The 16,368-nt window shown below is 41.8% G+C and overlaps 1 protein-coding gene across 1 annotated transcript in view; it reads left to right on the top strand.

Annotated features, from left to right (window-relative positions):
* Positions 1-16,368, top strand: part of SORCS1 (sortilin related VPS10 domain containing receptor 1) — a gene marked incomplete at its 5' end in the record, with an annotated part of 483,392 nt that overhangs the window by 116,256 nt on the left and 350,768 nt on the right. The window lies entirely within an intron of this gene.

The following is a 16,368-nucleotide window of genomic DNA, read 5'->3' as shown; positions in this document are numbered from 1 at the left end:
GGCTGTGTTGGCTTATATTCTACAAGGGAATAATAGTACGTTGCACATAGTAGGTGCTCAGCCAGTATTTATAGAATGAATTGAATGAATGAAAGGTTTCCTTCTTAAACTTAATGCACTTCTTCTACCCGTGATTTTGGAGATACAGGGGATGCTCTAGTGAGAGGGTGTGGCTGCCTGAAAGAAGGTAGTCAGAGAGGATCTGAGGCATTTTGTGGAAAGAACTGATCCTAATCTTGAACTTGATGTTTTATATAGCAATGCCTTGTCTTAGTTGTTGCAGGGGAAAGCTGATGCTGACCACACTCCAATCCTTCAGAAACCTATGTCTGCATCCTAGAGTGAGGAAGATGCTGGTTAGCTATGAAGTGAAACTTTTTCTTTCTATAGACATTCTATAAAATAGAGGTTCTTAATCTTGAATGTGCATCAGAATCATTTCAAGGGCTTGCTGAATTACAGAGAGCTAGGCTCCAACACGTTTTTAAATTAAATTTTGGTATAGGGCCCCAAAATTTGGTATTTCCAACAAGTCCTCAATGCAGACACAAGACCTTGGTCCAGGCTCCACACTTTGAGAACCACTGTTACAAGGTAACAGAAAGTGCCTGGCTGGTGTGGCTCAGTGGTTGAGCATCGACCTATGAACCAGGAGGTCATGGTTCGATTCCAGGTTGGGGCACATTCCCACGTTGTGAGCTTGATCCCCAGTGTGGGGCGTGCAGAAGGTAGCCAATTAATCATTCTCTCTCATCATTGATGTTTCTCTCTCTTCCTCTCTGAAATCAATAAAAATATAATTAAAAACACACACACACACACACAAAACAAGGTAACGGAAAGCAAGGAAGCTATGCTTCAGTACATCATGGGGTGAGGCGGCAAGGAAGAAAACAACATTTGAGCATTCCCTAGTTCCTCACTTAGCCACAGAAAACTTGCCAACTTTGACACTTTGAAGCATCCTAACATCTCTGAAGTATCCACTGAAATGAACAGTAGCGCCCCTAAGAGGGGGTGCCCTGCATCACTAAGCAAAGGACAGAGAAAGAGTGAAGGAAAATGCCACATAATCAATGATGTTTCCTCTCTCCCCCTCCTTTTCTTCCCCTGTGTTTTCCTCCCTCCCTATCCTCACTTCCTCCCTCCCTCCCTCCCTCTCTTCCTCCCTTCCTCCCTCCCTCCCTTCTTTCCTTCCTTCCTTCCTTCCTTCCTTCCTTCCTTCCTTCCTTCCTATTAACCAGCACATTGGAGCCACCTCCAAGGATGATTGGCTATAACTGAGTGGACCTTCTTTGTGGGAATGGAGAGATTCTGGACTAGCAGGATGTGTAAGAGTTACACATTTTTAGCGACTTTTTAGCCCTGATAAGCTCATTAGAAACAAAATCTTCAGCAACCTAGACCTATATCTTTGCAGCATGAAGAGGTCAGGCATGTGGGCAGGAGAAGGCCTGGAGGGAATTTATAGTGTCATTGCAATCGATGTTTTATTTAATTCTATCTTTTCCATCTTCCAACTGCTGGCAAATGGTAGCTACAAGCTGGGGTGGCTCTGCATCCTAATAAATATCCCTAAAGAGCTCTTCAAGTTTCACCTAGGCTTAATTACAGTGTGTAAATATGCAGACAGCCCATTATTAATGTTAACCTCAGGTCTAAAGCAGGAAGGGAGAGGACAGCAATGAAATGGAGCATGGGTGGGCAGTGACCTTATTAGCTCATCCGAAGGAAGAGTGAGTCTCCTGCTGGTTACCTGTGACTTGCAGTTACCTCATAACTAATTACCTTCCTCTTGGTGGCAGGTTTCATTGCCGAGCTCTGTGGAGTCCCTGGCTAGATCTGAAACCTTTTCATGCCATTTACTTTAACTTCTGCCAGGCTTCTTGATGAATTTCAATGAGATGTGGGCTCTGGGTTAAATGTTACCCAACTTTTCCTACAGGCTTGATTCCTTGCTCTCCTCCAAGCCGACTTCAGGCAGACATAGTTTAGCTTTGTGAAGGGAGACCACCAGGTGGTATGAGGCAGTACCTAGTTTTCTTTTTGTTCATTAATTGAACATTAATTAGCCACCTACTGTGTACTAGGTACCCTGCAAGCTCCTGGTGGATATGGAAGTGAATGTTATTTCCCTGCTCTTCAGGAGCTCAATTAAGAGAGGAAATTGGACACACTGACAGATGATGGCAAAGACATGAAAAGGTATTGAGGGACTATAGGGGCAGAACAAGGAATCCAGCCTGGAAGGGCCGGACACAAGTTCTTAGTGATCTGTTGCCTGGCCAAACCCACATGGTGGGCATGTCCTCCTCACGCAATTTCTTCTGATGTTAAAAATTAGCAAAAAAAGTATGAAACATTAAATATATTTTGTGATTTCATTTTTCCTGTTTGAAATAAGAGTCTCCTTATCTCACTGGTCATTGTAAAAATAAAATTGTGAAATCGCAGTGTTTGAGCAGGTTTGCCTTTTCAATTCAGTGTCTTCCAACCTAAAATAGCCCAGGTGGGGAGTTGTGTATGGAGAAGATGGAAAGTTCTGGTGTGTGTTCTTAGTGTTTCTTTGGATCATCTGACAAATCCTTAAATACCTCCATGGCCCAGGTTTCTAAGGGGTGGGGACTTGTCAAGATCTCCAGAGAATGGGTTTCTTCAAGAGGTTGTGGCTGGCTGCAAGGTAAACCGTGTGCTTATAAAGATTGGTTAAGGCCGAAACCGGTTTGGCTCAGTGGATAGAGCGTCGGCCTGCAGACTGAAAGGTCCCAGGTTCGATTCTGGTCAAGGGCATGTACCTGGGTTGCGGGCATATCCCCAGTGGGAGATGTGCAGGAGGCAGCTGATCGATGTTTCTCTGTCATCGATGTTTCTAAGTCTCAATCTCGCTCCTTTCCTCTCTGTAAAAAATCAATAAAATATATTAAAAAAAAAAAGATTGGTTAAGGTCCACATAGCATCTCAAAGAGCCATCATTAGGCTGCTTGCAGGGAAGAAGCAAGGATGCAACATTTGAGGGAGAAATTAAGGGAGAGAGGGATCTAGACAGACACACACACACACACACACACACACACACACACACACGCAGAGGCCAGTTTGAGGCATGCGTTGATTTCCATTAAGAGCACAAGAACATGCTTTTCTTTCTTTTATTTTTGGGAAGGGCTTGTTTCTTGTCATCTGCTCCTGGTGACTTCCATCTCTTGGTTGCCTCTCAGACTTCCAGTGGGTCCACTCATCCTGCACCAGGCATCCTTTGAATAAGGAGTGAAAAGTGGTTTGAGAAATAGGAACTGGCCAAGTTATTCCAAGGTCGATGGTGCTCAGTAAGAGTGAGAATGGGGCCAAAACCGGTTTGGCTCAGTGGATAGAGCGTTGGCCTGCGGACTGAAAGGTCCCGGGTTCGATTCCGGTCAAGGGCATGTGCCTGGGTTGCGGGCACATCCCCAGTAGGAGGTGTGCAGGAGGCAGCTGATCGATGTTTCTCTCTCATCGATGTTTCCAACTCTCTATCTCTCTCCCTTCCTCTCTGTAAAAAATCAATAAAATATATTTTTAAAAAAAGAGTGAGAATGGGACTAAAACAGATCCAGAATGGGGACTTCATTTTGTGCATGGCCAACAAAATGGAGAGGCCAGTAAAAGGAATTGCTATTCATTGGGAACTGGTTGCATTGCTTGGTGATTAGAACAGAATTATTATTTTTTTCTTCCCTCCCAAGGCTCCTCTCTCTGCTCAGCCCAGCTTGCAGGAATTGCCCTGTTACCATGGTCGGAAAACGGTGGCTCACGAGCCACATGCAGCTCTTTGGTCCCTTGGGTGTGGCTCTTCCTAAGCCTTAGGAGTACCCTAATTAAGTTAATAACAATGTACCTACCTATATAGTTTAAGTTTAAAAAATTTGGCTCTCAAAATAAATTTCAATCGTTGTACTGTTGATATTTGGCTCTGTTGACTAATGAGTTTGCTGGCCACTGCCTAGCCTATTTTGGCCATCAGAGCTTTGAGCTCAGCCTTAGAAAAGACAAGAGAGGGTTGAATTGTGCAGAGATATGAGCCCTCCATGAATGACCGCAGCCCTAACATAAACTTAAATTATCCCGTCCATTCTCACTCAGCTTTTTTGAGCCTGGCTGATTTTCCCAGTTCTGTGCTCAGTGGCTAAAGGAAGATGGGAGCTGATGGTGCAGTACTCGACATCTCAGAGCTGTGGGTAAACATCTGCAGGAGAGATGAGCTGAGTGATGAATGTTCATGGACGCAGGGTGTTTAACTGAATGGCATTTTCTTTTCAAGAGTCATTAAGAGAAAACGGGGGAAAGTGCTCTGCCTTCTGAGTGAGTAACTAGGCCTCAAATCAGTGGAGCATGATCAAGGATGCTGGAGTTTTCTTCCCTTCTGTCCTGCAGAGCAACTGTTTGACAATGTTTCTGGCTCACTGGGTTTTCAAACATATTTAGCTGGGAACCTATTTTATAAATGCCACCTTTTGTGAGATCTCCCTTACTCTATCCTTCCAAAAAAGATTGAAACTGCATTTCATTGAACTAATTGATATGTTCAGATTAACATGTACTTATAAAATCCGTAACTTCAGCCACAAGGTTATTTTGATGAACACAAATTTGAAAACAGGTGTTATGGATGACGAATACTGCTTTTAGAAATATGTTTGCTGCCAGGGTTGTTTATGCTAGTTTAGTTTTTCAGAAATGAGAATACACTGGCTCCCATAGTTAAGTAGTTTTACATTTAAAACAACTTTCAACAGCTCACATCTCAATCTCAAGATAGCTTTTGGTTTTCCTACTGGTGTTCTTTCCAGTTGAATCCATTGAATGGATTGAATTGCAACCATCATTTGATCCTTTATTTGTATTTCTCAATAGATGGGATCCTAATTTAAAGTAAGAAAAATAGGTTTTTCAGTACATTTAAATTTTTATTTGTTAGGTAAAAAGATGCTTATTTATATTATGGGGTTGTGATATTTTCAATCATATTTTTTAAAATCTTGTACATTGTTGTACTTTTCTCAGTGACTCAATTAACATTTCACTGAGGGTTATAGTGCAGTGGAATGGCACATTTTAATGGCTAGAATTTGGGATCTGGAAGAAACACCCAAGAAAGCATCAGAGTTAATATTCTCCCATGGACATTTATTTATTTAAATATTTAATAGCATGTCTCCAGGAGATGGTTATATTGATTGATTGATAGATCGATAGGTAAGCACATATAGACTTTAGCTTTACATAAACTTACATGTTCTTATATTGTTACCCCATTAGGTAAATGCAAGGTGCAAATATTTTATTGCTGGAGCTAGTTACCTTTTGTAGAACAACTTTTTATAGTAATGAGTGGGCCCCGCGATACAGCCCTAAGCTGATTTCTGTCAGAATGTCTGCCCACCTCACATTGAATGATGTATTCAGCAAATAGTGGGACAAAGGTCACATGGCATGTTACACTTTTGTTTAAAAATAACCTAGGTTCTTTGTGCTCAGGTTTAAAATCTGTGGTGTTTAGTGAAGCAGAGACAATAGTGGAAACTCCTGGTTGAATTCTGGGTAGGTGCTGATGAGTTCTCTGTGCAGAATGCAGCCCGGATTTGTAGAGATAATTATCCCAGCTCCTGTATAGCAACTCCAGCATATATACAATTCAGGTACTGTGGCATTTTCAGGAAAGTTATGCTGTGTTTTGTTAAATTCTCCTAGGTTTTTGCAGCTGTAGAAATGGGGACTCATTAGCTACAGTTTCTGCTTCAGCAGGTGGGTTGGAAGGAGTTACATACTGGGAGACAGACAGCCTCAAAGAGGGACTGTCAGAGCCTCCTGCATTAGTCACAGGTAGGCGCTCTCCCAGGGCCTGGGTCCCACAGAGTAATTAAAGGAGACTGGGAAGATGCACTCACTCCCTAATTACTTTTTAGTTCCTAGATAGTCTGACCTTACTAATTTAGAATTGTTGGGAGAGATATGAGTTTGGCTTAATGAGAAGCATAAAAAATGTAACATTTTAAATTGAAACATGGCTTTATTACTTGGGGCTATATTCAAAACCATCCACTAATAGCTTAACACCTTTTGTGGCGATGCCTCTGGGGCTGCTTTAATAATGAGAAGATGATTTTTTAATTCTCTCGGGGCTGTGCTTTCCCCCGATTTGGCAGACAACTCCAGTGGTCTGTGCTGTGTTCGTTGGCTGTGTAACATTTCACAGAATTTTATATACCTTAGGAATTTTTCCTTCAAATTTTTTGACACATCGAAAAAATTTTATTATTTCCCAGCTCAAATCTCAATTATAACCAATGGGTTAGTTACGCTTTGGCATGAATCCTTTTAGAGGTAAGTTTAACTGCCTTCACTAGAGCACCCAGTAGGAGCTCAATAAATAGTTGCTGAACTGACATGAAGAAAACCCCTGATATAAAGAGCCTAATTCTGTCTCTTACACTGTTTCACTCGTTTTCATTTCTATTGCTGCAATCCTAGGTGGAAACTCCATGGCTTTGCTTTTGTTGTTGTTTTCCATTGATTTTTATAGAGAGTGGAAGGAAGGGAAGGAGGGGGGAAGAGAGAGAGAAACATCAATGTGAGAGAGAAGCATCAATTGATCGCTTCCTGCATGCGCCAGGGATCAAACCGGCAACCCAGGAATGTGCCCTTGACTGGGAAATGAACGCACAACCCTATGGTGTGCCTTCTGATACTCTTAACCACTGAGCGACACCAATCAGGACTAGGGCTTTGCTTTTCATTAGACTATGAAATGCCTTCTTCTGGACTTCCCATCAACAGACTTGTCCCTACTATGTTCTGCATATGACTTTGGCATCATTACGCTGAAATGTGCCATATATTCTTAACCAGACCAGTTCCATCTCACTGCTCATTGCCTGAAGACAACAATGGAACTTCGTTTTAGCTACCTCCACATCTGGTCATCCAGACACACACACCTCTAACAGAGCCAACTCTGTTAGCCAACTCTTACTCAACTTGAATTCCAGACACACCCAGACTTTTGAAATTTACTACCTACACCTTGCTTCTTCCTGCGTCTCTGCTTCTGTTTATGCTGAACCTCAGCCTAGGACTCCATTACACATTAACTTTAAGGAACGACTATGTTCAGGACATTATTATATTGGAGACATCCCGTTCCCCCCTGCAGAAGTCACATCTGAGCACAGTCCTGGGCTGGACAGGGAAGGCCTGGTGAAGGAGAGGGAGTCGAAGCCATGGCTGCCTGAGCTAAGGGGAATGCCTCAGAAGTCTCGGGAGCTGAGATGCTGTTGGAAGGAGCCCAGCTTCTGCTGCTGCAAATGAATGTTCATCTTAGAAGTCAACTCAGGGATTTCTCTCTGACAAAGTGAAGAGGTGGGAGGAAAAATATGTACCCCGAACTCCGGGTCCTGTGTCAGCGGTGTAATGGAAGGCCGGTGACTAAACACATTTTCTTAAATGAAACAAATGGGGCAATCCATGGCAGTAGAGGCAATGCATTTTCACCTTCTGATGTGGCTCTGACGAGCTGCAGTTAATGAAACAGGACCCAGCAGAGTGATCATAGTAGAAGATGGGAGATGGGATTTCATCTGAAATATAGACCCCAGTGCCTAGAAATCAGATCTTAGAGGATAAGTTAGTTTGTTAATGGGTGTGCGTGTATCATTGTGTGAGTTTGGTGGTATTGTTGTGTATTTGTGTGTGTGTTTGATGGAAAATGTATGTGTGTATGTGTATTTTATGGGATGTGTGTGTGTGTGTTTGGCATTATGTGTGTGTATCAGTGCCTGTGTGTGGGTGATGTCTATATGATTGGAAGTATGCGTGCTTATGCCTGGAAATGTCTGTGTGTATAAGGGGATGTGTGTGTGTGTGTGTTTGTCAGGGTGTGTACTTGATGGGCGTATGTGTGTTTGGCAGTGTATATGTGAAAGTCTGTGTATGTGTGTGTGTTCGATGAGATGTGTGTATACGTGCATATTTACTGCTCTGAAGGTACTGGATATACAAGTGTGTTTCCGTTAAGCCTGAATAGTGTACATCTAAAGCTGTCAGTTGATGCAGGCTCTTGGGAAGGCGTCTGAGGGCCTGCCTTCATTTGACCCAATGGAGAACTTTAGAAGTCTTGTGACCAGTTATTTCTTAGGATTTTACTTAGAGTCATTCCCTGCCCAGCTCAGATCCGGCGATTATTCAGCACGGAGGTTCAATAGTCAGTGACAAATGGGAGGCCTGAGAAACAAGACAGGGAGCTGCTTTTTAATTGCTCGTTTATTGTCGCTACTGTCTGATTCCACTCTAGAGCCTGTTGCTTTACGAACCGCAGGAATTAATTTTTGTGGAGCCCAAAACTTCAGGAGTTCCATGTATCAGAGAGGTTATTTTTAGAAGAGAAGAAACCGCTCATTGTTAAAATGAGGTAATGGTATGTGTGTGGGGGAGGGAGTTTGGAAGCATTTAGTGCTAATGAATAATTCAATTTGATCTACTGGAGAAATGAAAGGCGATGGCGGGCTGCCCTTCCCTTAATGTAAAAAAGATAATGGCCGTTTCGCTTTAACGGTGTATCTGAGAGGATCTAATACAGCGTATTTTTATTTCAGGTCAATTCATCAGCCTTTAAAGGTAGTTTAAGATTGGCTGTCATATTAAAGTGCACTTTTACACATAAAAGGAGTCTGAGATGAAATTGTGCTCAATTGCTCCTTCACCCCACGCCTACCCAGGTCCCCTCGCAAAAAAACCCAAAATGTGTCTCTTAATTGATCATTAAAGATGTGAAAGAAGCCAGAGGTTGGGAATCCTGATGACAAGACAGGATGACTTGAGTGACACCAGTAGTTTAGGTAACCAAGCCGGCCTTATTAGTGCGGTCGTGTTGACCCAGCACCACCAGTGTGGGCTTTCAGAAGCTAAGGTGCTTCTCATAGCTGAGACTTTGCACAGAAAAGTCTACACCCCTGGATTCAGGCATATGTTAATAAAAGGGCTAACATGTCATGGAAAGGCAGTGGGTATGAATGTGTGTGTTAGGGTGTGATTATGACATATGAGTTCTTTATTTTTTAAATGATTTTTTTTTTAGAGAGGAAGAAGAGAGAGGGAGAAGGAGGGAGTGAGGGAGGAGGGGAATGAGGGAGTAAGGGAGACAGGGAGAGAGGATGAGAGGGAGAAAGATTTGTTGTTCAACCCATTTATACATTCATTGGTTGATTCTTGTATGTGCCCTGACTGGGGATCAAACACGCAACCTTGGCGTATCAGGACAATGCTCTAACCAACTGAGCTATCCGGCCTGGGCAACATTGGAGTTCTTATAACATCATTGATATAAGACAGTTTTATACCTTAGGCTTCTCTTCTTTTGTTTGTGAGGCTATTCATCCGTTGCATTTAAGTGACAGCTCCTCCTAGATTAAAAACAGTAATGAAAGTCTCAGCCAGATCTCTGAGAAGTGACAGAATGATTGGTTGCCAAGGCTAAGTTCTCTCTCTTTCCTCTCCCCACCCTGCAGCTGTGAAGGGGGGCATCATGGGAGGCCCTGGAGAAAGAGTGCTCTTAAGTGGTGGAGGGCAGGACAGCTTGGGATTTATGTATAGTTTTTTCTTTTTTACTGCAGAAATGGCAAAGTCATATTCTCACACTTTACACCACAGTGTACATGTCGGCATTTGGGAGGAACCTTCATGGTACAATAACATTTATTTGTTGGACATCTGACATCCTTTGCGAGGTTTCCTAAATAGGACATGTCTTAGTTATCTTTTTTTTTTTTCTTCAGGCAACTTGGAACACGCCCTCTGCTTGTAGGAGTGTAAAGTGCTGGGGAATGCGATGAGTCGGGGGGACTGTTATTTTGCTGGGGGCTGAGTTGGGGGGTTGTTTTGCAGCAGCATATTCATCATAGCACAGTCCAGCCACAGTCAAAGGGAAAGGCCATGGGTCCGATTCACGGGGTCAGTGCCAGCAGTGAGGTGCGAGGAGCCTGGCACAGCTGCAGGCATGGGCCATGGGTCAGAGCCCAGCAGCATCCACAGCAGGAACGGGACCAGGGAGCAGGGGGTGGGCACACAGTGACGAGCTTCGGATGAAGACTGAGAACAAGGTGAAGGCTGAGTTGAACAACCATTTACCACGTGCCTACTGTGTGCCAGTCACACAAAAATAAAGAGAAATAATGCAGAGCTCTTGCCCTCAGGGTAGTTAGAACTACTGGGGCAAAGAATGTCAGACGCTCTTTGTGGTACCAGCTTTGTGGTGGCTACCCTAGACCCAGCAGTTTGAAGACACTGGGCTATTCTGGTGCAGTTTTATAGAGAAAGAAGGGATGTAAAAACATGGTCATGCAATCCTCCTACTCTTTCCTTTTTCTTAAATGAAAGGAAAATCCAAGGAAAAAATAGCCATGGAAACGGAGTCCCATATGCTTCTCTTGTGATGTTAAACATGTTTCCTTTCATTTTTAGAAAACATCATGGACATTCCTTTATAACTGCCATATGGGCACTGGGCAAGGTTCCCTGAGTGTTAGAGATACTGAGTTTAAGTTCCTTACAAATTTGGCGTTACCATTTTCCCAAAGATTCTCTGCACTAATCAATCATATTATGTTGGTGACAGGCCCTGATCACATCACAGGGAATGATCCCTTCGTTGCTTCTTTGCTGTTACAGCATTGGGACCTCTCATTTGCTGATAAGAAAGTTGTAACCCTGAAAACAATATGCTTCCGGTTTGTTAGTGCTAAGAAAGGTGGGTGGTGGTTGGGGTAATGCCTGTGAGGAAGGTAGGCATGAGATTGGCTGAGGAATTCGGATTTCTAAGGATCCTGGATTTCCAGTTTTAGCGCAAATACTTTACTGTTTTAGGGAAAAAAAGCTGGGCCTCAATGGCAAACTAAACATTGTCTATAGCACACCCTTCTGGTAGCCATCTCATTCTGAGTTTATGCCAGCTATTTTACAATTCTTTAGGTTGCAGGTAAATGATAGCAATGAGAAACAATTTGTGTCTACAGACAAGCAAATTCTGTTCCTACCTGTAGAGCAGTGGTTCTCAACCTTCCTAATGCCGAGACCCTTTAATACAGTTCCTCATGTTGTGGTGACCCCCAACCATAAAATTACTTTCGTTGCTACTTCATAACTGTAATTTTGCTACTGTTATAAATAGTGATGTAAATATCTGATATGCAGGATGTATTTTCATTGTTACAAATTAAACATAATTAAAGTATAGTGATTAATCATGAAAACAATATGTAATTATATATGTGTTTTCCGATGGTCATAGGCGACCCCTGTGAAAGGGTCATTTGACCCCAAAATGGGTCACGACCCACAGGTTGAGAACCACTGCTGTAGAGGGTCCATTGACTCGCCCGATCCTCTGAAGGTAGTTTTGTCTCCATTTGCACACTCATTTCAGCATTCTTTTAATCCATATAAATTGGCTTTGTTTTGGACTTCTCCTTTGACCACTTACAACATCTGCCAGGTTCCCTCATTATGAGTTGAAAAAAAATCATTAAAATAATTAACCCATGCTGTTTTTATATCTGTATGAGCCATGATTTTACTGGTTTTTGAAAATTACCTTTCAGTGCTGTATCATTATCATCCTTGATGCCGTTGTGAGTACTATTGATGCTCCTGCTATTGTTTGGACCATGAGTGAAGTTTTGGGGACAATTAGTGCCTAATGCCCAGGTTGCCCTAGCTTAGGAAGAGTAATATAATGCTCCAGGAAAGCATCACTTCAGGTAACTTGAATTCTCATGCTTCACCTGACAACGCAAAGGGGAAACTCCAAGCCTGCACCGACTTTTGTCCCCTACTCTTCCCAACCTACAGGGTAACTGGCATAGCTTCCTCTGTGGGAATCCTCCCCAGAACACAGGAACAATACAACGTAATGAATGGATCCCATTCATTTTTCTGCCCACCAAGGCACGTGTGTGACTCCAGATCTTGTTAATCCTCACCCAAGGATATTTTTTCCATTGATTTTTAGATAGAGTGGAAAGGAGGGAGGGAGGACCGCCCCTCTACCCGTCTCTACCCCCCACAGGCTCTCAGACCAGGGCCAGGGATCTAACCTGCAACCCAGGTATGTGCCCTTGACCAAGAATCAAACCTGAGACACTTTGGTGTGTGGGTGATGCTCTACCCACGGTGAGCCACACCGGCCAGGGCTGATTTCACTTTGTAACTCCTAATATCCACCCTCCCACATGTATTGTATCATCCTTCCTGTGATAATTAATAATCATTCTATTGTATCTCCATTTAATCTCATGAGGTAGACTGGTAGGTTCACTTTGCTTTCTGTGCACAAAGGGTGGAGAGGAGGCACATCACATCTTGGGGCCTGCCTCTAGGGTATCTGTCAGCTCTTAGCCAGGTTGCTGTCACTGAGCCATTGCATCTTCATCTCACCCTTGTCCTCAAAAATAGTCAGCACCATATCTGATTGTGATATCCTGACTTGTTCAACCATCACCAGCATTTTCATATTCAGGGAATGTTAAATAGCATGTTTGCCAGGAACATTTAAATTGAATCTGAACTATTACTTTTACTTCAGGGCAAAAACAGCTCAGTCGGCATATAGTTCTGTCCAACATAGTTTTAATCAGCTGCTAAAATCAAAACCACCACTTAAATGGGTAGCATTTTTAAGAAAAATAGTTTCAGTATCTTTTCCCAAAGTGTCTGCTAGCTTAAATATGGCTAAATACCTATAATTGTATCTCTGTAATCTTTATTGGCTATTTATATGATATTATCCTATTTTTATCCCCTGATGGCTTACAATACCATACTGGTAAACAGATACTTGGTTTTATTATTTTTCCTCTAATGCCTATTTTTTAAGACATTCAGCATGTTTCCTAAGGATTTTTGTCTTGCTATGGCCGTAAATAGCTGACTTCAAAAAAATCAGTTCTCTAGGTAGGAGAATTTCAGTATCACATAGGTTCTCTGAAATTCCTTGGGAGTAGGTTTCATTAGAGTTCTAAGAGGGTTATATGAATAGCAAATTGGGTTTACTTTTTTTTTTATCAGGATTATGAATTAAAATATTTTTGTTTCTAATTTTCTCTCTTATATATATTATTTCTCCCTTTTCATATCACATTCATGGGTGATAAAATTTATCAGTACTTTGTTGATTATTAACTTCCTAAAGAGTACTTTTTTCTCATATACACATTCGAATAAAGTGCCGATAGTTTTAGCTATGAACACTGGGAGGTGATACCATGCTGAATTGGTACTTATATTTGTTTCAGAATGAATAAAAATATTTTCTATTTTTTAGCTTTCAGGACATTTTTTAATGCACTTCTCTAGTTGCCAAAGGTTTTAATTCAAAATTCAGCCCTCGTCACTTGCTTTATATCTGTGATAGTCAAACCTTTATTTATTTGAACCTCGAATTTCTAACCTTGAAAAGGAAATGGTAAATAGTAACAGGGATGCTTTGAGGCTTAAACTGTGAGTGTAGTAATCAAAATGACCAGTGGACCCCCATGTAAACTTGGTGTCACCAACCAAAGCAAGTGAGCGAGCAGTCTACTGCCAGAGCCCATGCTTGAAGGCCTTCAAAAAAAAAAAGATGGGTGAGAAGAGGGTTCAGCCCATTGGGAAACTGGGGTGCACAGAACCTGGGCTCAGGATGTAGTATTGAGACCTGACATGAAAGGCCTGTAAGGAATTAACCATTATAGGCTTGGCAGGAAAGTATAGCATAAGGGCTTGCAATGCGCATCATTAGAAACCTCTGTAGTTTTCTCAACTTGGAAGAAGTTACGGTAAATGTTTATTTTTTCACTCCATTGTAATCCTTTTCTACTATGTCTAAAATTGGCCTCTATTTTCCTGGCTTGAGCCCATACAGATGACCACTCCAGTTCCTCGTTATCATGACTAGGAAGGAAGTCTGAGCCCCATGAGTGTTAAGAAGCATAGACGGAAGTAGAAGGAAGCCAGGGGCTCCTTTGTCAATGCCGGGGCTTTTGAGCCCATGCAGACTCTTGTTCTTCGTGGATGTACCAAGAAGCAAATGACTAACAAGCTTCCAACAGCCTGTGCATTGTGATCCTGTGTGGATTGCTCAGTCCTTACCTTTTTATTTCCTGTACTCTCCTCACTCTTAAGTTATTGAGATAGTATTCACGCTGTCACATACGACATTTAATTGCATAAAAAATATTTCATCTCTTTCAGATCTGTCACTGGTACAAGTGGAGATAAAAAGGCCCAAAAGAGTAATTTACTTTTACCATCAGAATCAGATTCCAAATGTAGAAATTAATGACGTTTGCATAGCTTTGAGATGAAACTGCAGAGGAAAATGCAAAGATGACTATATGCAACCTCAACTTCATGCTTTCTTTTCCTGTTCTCCTGTCTTTCTTTCTCTTTGTCTGTTTTCTTTCTCCTCATGTATTCTTTTCCCCTTATCCCTTCTAGTGTTTTCTGTAACATATGAGGGACGTCAAATCCAGCTCTGCCCCCAGGGTGATGATTTTTTTCATCAAAGACAGATAATTATTAGTGATGTGCAAGGATGAAAATCATGGATTCACCTTTCTCTGGATCTGTTGACTTTGTTTCAAAAGGTATAACTACTTTTGTCAGTGACGCTGGCAGGCATACGTTGAGAACTCACACAGAGAAGATCTGTTTAGAGAAAATCAATTTTCAAGTTGGAATTACCCACTCCAATTAAGATCTGTGCCCTTTCAAACCTTTCAGCTCAACTCACCAGTTAAATCCAGCTGGACGCATGTTCTCATTGTTTCAGGTTTGGGTTTCATATATTCGAGGAGTGAAAAGGCCAGGATGAGTGTGTCATCTCCCCATCCAGCCTGTCAAGTGAGAATTATGGAGCCATTTGCCTTCTGCAAGCAGGAACCAGGAGAGCTAAAATAACACTCTGGCTTCTAGAACACATGCTGAGTCGGCATTGGTTTGGGTGGAAAGCTCTCTTATATCCCAAGGGCCTTACATGTCGAATATAAAATGTAAGTCAAAGGCAATGGGACATAAAGTTCTGTGCTGTGGCTGGTGTTTGACAAATGGCTGAACATAAGCATAAGGCAGATTAGTTGGGCTCATGGAATGCTGAACAGGTGAAGAGGTGACAGCTTTTTTTCGGCATGATGGAGAATAACTGAGCTCAGTGATCAGTGGCTATGGATGAGACTCTATTTAAGAAAGCTTATTTTGCCAACACTTCTAACTATGAAAAGCATAAATTAAAAGGTCATTATTCACTTTGCAAAAGGGTAATTCACCTCCATTAAGAGAAGTGTCTAAGAATATCTTTAAATTATATGTTCTTTTAATGGACTTATAATTATTTTTGTATTTTAATTGGTTGTATTTGTTTGCCTACTTTATGTTAGCATCTGATTTACTTTCAGCCTTTAAAATGTAGGCATATTGTATTAACTGTATGTGTGCATGAAAAATGAATAAGATAGAAGTAGAAATGGCAAATGAAGGCTTAGGCTCTCTCCAGTCTCCTTAAATTTTACTACTCTTCATTGCAATCATTTGGTCCCCATTTGCCTGTGTACTTTGTACTGTCATACACCATGACATCAGTAGCAATATTCATTCTGAAGAAAGAGCAGTTGGAAATTTGAAGTATCCTTCCAGAGCTGTATAGTATGTGAAGGATTTGAATTTTCAGAGTAGGATAAAAGCTTCCTTGACAAGATAAGATGTGTTAGGTTTGAAGGGACCTAAAGAGACTATCTCCTCTACTTACTTCTGAGCAGATAATGTTAGAAAGGAAGCTAGAGCCCTAACCGGTTTGGCTCAGTGGATAGAGCGTCGGCCTGTGGACTGAAAGGTCCCCTGTTTGATTCTGGTCAAGGGCATGTACCTTGGTTGCGGGCACATCACCAGTTGGGAGTGTACAGAAGGCAGCTGATCGATGTTTCTCTCTCATCGATGTTTCTAACTGTCTATCCCTCACCCTTACTCTCTGTAAAGACATCAATAAAATATATTTTTTAAAAAGGAAGCTACATACTATTTCAGAGGTATCTTCACGGCAAGAGAATTTTTAACAAAGTGACCCTTTTTGTGTCTATTCAATACATGACCCTTACTATTAACAGCAACATGGATGAAGCTGAATTAAGGAAGTAGGTGCACATAAAGAAAAGCTGTGCTTTAGGATGGATTGTATCAATGAAGGCGTACCCAGGACCAATTGCTTCAACTTGGAAGTTCATGTGATAAGGGAGAGAGAACAGTGATGGGGGATCTTGGGAAAAGGCTCTGCTGGGAAACTGAATTATGAGCTTTAAGTTATCAGCAGTG

The sequence above is a fragment of the Myotis davidii genome, unplaced genomic scaffold, assembly GCF_000327345.1.
Source record: "Myotis davidii unplaced genomic scaffold, ASM32734v1 scaffold107, whole genome shotgun sequence".
Taxonomy (NCBI): domain Eukaryota; kingdom Metazoa; phylum Chordata; class Mammalia; order Chiroptera; family Vespertilionidae; genus Myotis; species Myotis davidii.
This window is presented reverse-complemented; position numbering and strand designations above follow the sequence as displayed.